Source organism: Elephantulus edwardii, unplaced genomic scaffold (genome assembly GCF_000299155.1).
Source record: "Elephantulus edwardii isolate Elephantulus edwardi_28Jun2011 unplaced genomic scaffold, EleEdw1.0 scaffold00021, whole genome shotgun sequence".
Lineage (NCBI taxonomy): Eukaryota > Metazoa > Chordata > Mammalia > Macroscelidea > Macroscelididae > Elephantulus > Elephantulus edwardii.
Window position 1 is genome coordinate 10,270,182 of NW_006399771.1, and position 3,265 is coordinate 10,273,446.

The window sequence follows — 3,265 nt, forward strand, 5'->3', positions numbered from 1 at the left end:
CCATATTGAAGGCTGCAGTCCTTGACCCTCTGCAGCAAGCGCTTCAAGTCCTCCTCAGTTTCAGCAAGCAGGGTTTTGTCATCTGCATAACACAGATAGTTGATAGATCTTCCACCAATCCTGATGCCACATTTCTCCTCATAGAGCCCAGCCTCCCAGATGATCTGTTCTGCATACAGGTTGAAAAGGTATGGAGATATAATCTAGTATAAAAAATAATTTAGAATGTATACAAGTGATTATATAAAATACGATGTAAATGAAAGATCATACCTCTGGAAACTATGAGCGTTGATAAATGATGATAGTTATAGAAAGGTTTCAGGCCTTTTGTTCATAGGGTCACTGTGAGTCATGCTTGACTCGACAACAATCAACAACAACACATAAAACACAATGTATATCAATGAAACATACTGTAAAGGTATTATATGAAAATCAGTTAAAAATATTAAAGCCAAAAAAATATTAATGCCCTACTACACCTCAAAACTGTTATCTCTGAGCTCTTTGGTCATTGCAGTGGAATAGTGGACATGATAGGACAGCTAAGACCCTGGGAGACACAGTTGATGTTAGTATTAATAGAAGTAGATGTGCAGTTTGAGGATATGTCTTACATCACAGGAGTCTGTTTTGTGTTGTGGTTACTGTTTATGGGACTATTTTGCCATTTTGGATTTATCTGTGCATTCATGTTTTTCATAGATTGTAAATATATCCATATATCCAAATAGAGCCTACAGGGGTGAGGTGAAATTAATCGTGACCATACTCCATGCTGTTAAGTGTTGTTGAGTCACAACCCTATGAACAATAGATCTGAACTTTATCCTATCCTTTGACCTCTTCACAATCTTGGCATACTCAAGCTCATTGCTGTATCAATTTGCCAGTTTGAGGGTCCTCTTTTTCATAATCCCTCCACCTTTCCAAACATGATGTGTATCTCCAAGAAATAGCATCTCTTAACAACATGCTCAAAGTATGTGAGAGGGAGCTTTATTATCTTTGTCTCAGGAGCTCTCTGGCCACACCTTCTCCAAGATATATTTGTTCTTTTGGAAGTACACGGGATATTCAGTACTCCTTTTCAATACCACTGTTTAAAGACATCAATTCTGTCATTCATTGTCCAGCATAGCAAGTGATTTAAAAGATCATGCTGTATCAGGCACACCTTAGTCCTCAAATTGACATCACTTCTCCTCAATAACTTGGAGACGTCTCTGACTGCAGACTTTGCCAGTGCAATCTGTTTTCTAGTCTCCTGAATACTGCTGCCAGGTGTACTGATTATGGATTCAAGTAAAATGAAGTCATTGACAGTTCAATGTTCTCCATTTATCATGATGTCACCTATCAGTCCAGCAGTAAGAATTTGTTTTTCTTAACATTGAGGTGCAATCCATATAGAAGGCTGCAGTGTTTGATCATTTGCAGCAAGCACTTCAAATCTTCCTTTCAGCCAGCAAGGTTGTGTCTTCTGCGTAACAAAGTTTATTGAAGAATCTTCCTCCGATCCTGAAGCCACATTCTTCATGGAGTTTAGCTTCTCAAATAATTTACTCAATATGCAGATAAAATAAGTTTAGAGAAAGAATACAACCTTGACATACACTTTTCTTGGTGTTAAATCACTACTGTGTGGGTTATAACAAATTATAACTAGCATTGAGAAGAATGGGAATCCCAGAACACTTAACTGTGCTCATGTGAAACCTAGTCCAAGAGTCTATTGTACAAACAGAGGAAGGAATCACTACATGGTTTAATATTGAGGAAAAACTCCTCGAGGGAATGATTAACTTATAGTCATTCTATAAATTTGAGGTATTAAAGTCAATTGGCATAGCACAGCCTACAAAGACAATCTTCATTCTACTTGGTGAATAGGGACTGGAATTTTTGAAGGTTGCAAGCAGCCATCTAAGGGCAAACTGTTAGTTTTTAACCTGTTGGCTCCACAATCAACACTCTTGGAACCAGCAGCTAGAAAATCAAAAAACGAATTTCATCAGGAAAGTCTGTTGTCAGGGACTCTTCAGAGTACTGAAGAGCATTGATGTCAGTATGGGGATTAAGGTGCACCTAATCCAGGCCATGACCTTTGCAATTACTTGCTATGCATCAGAAAGCTGGGAAATAACTAGAGATGATAGAAAGAGAATCGATGCTTTTGAGATTTAGTGCTGAAGAAGAGCACTGACTATACCTTGGACTGCTAGAAGAAACAATAGGTTCACCCTGGAGAGGGTGAAGCCAGGCTGATCCTTGGAGGCAAGGATTTTGAAGCTCTGTCTGACATACCTTGAGCATGATACAAGTAGGTATCAGTCCTTGGATAGGGATGTCATGCTTGGGAAGGTGGAGGGACAGCACAAGAGAGGAAGACCCTCAATAAGATGGACTGACTCAGTGATTGGGGTAATGGAGGAAGGTGTGCCAGAGACATTAAGGTTGGCTCCGGATAGAGCAGGGTTCAAAGTTGTACATAGGGTCACTGTGAGTCACAAGTGACTCAACGGCACATAACAACAACAAGAGCAAAGACGAGTAAAGACAATCAGACACATTGAAACAGTCCAAAGAAATATGAATACCTCAACCTCAAGGACACTGAGAAAAGAACTAGAAAATACAGCCACTTCTGCTGACTCCCCAAATAGGGGCAAAAGTAGTGAATCTTGGGTAGATGGGAGAAAAATGTGGAATAAAATTAAAAAATGTTGATCATTAGATTAGACTGGTAGTACTCGTAAGGCTATAGCTGTTAGCACCAATCAAACTTGGAGCATCATTCACTTCTGTGGCTCACCTTTCATTCAAACAATAGAATTAAAAGGTGATTAGTAATACAAGAAAAGTTGTTAGTTATTAAGGAAGAATATAGAAGTTACCCCACTCCCTCCTTCCAGCCTTGATCACTTCCTGAGAAACCTGATAACATCTAAGTCGGTCATATCAAAGACCAGACCAGATAATGGATCCTGATAAAGCTCTGAGTCTGATCAAAATAGCCCAAACCTAACTTAATTAACACCCCAAATTTGATGAAATACCATCTTCCTTAGTTCTCCCCAGGATCCGTATATATCAACAGTTTCTGTAACTGAGTTCTGCTCATTCCTTTTCCAGTAGTTGCTCTCTGCCCTCTTATTTTTTTTTAAATTTTTTTTTAAATTTAGGTTGTTTATTTTTCATGTCAATGAACATCTACAGAGATTTTGGGATTCCATTCATTCATTGTTGCACCCTTCTCCCC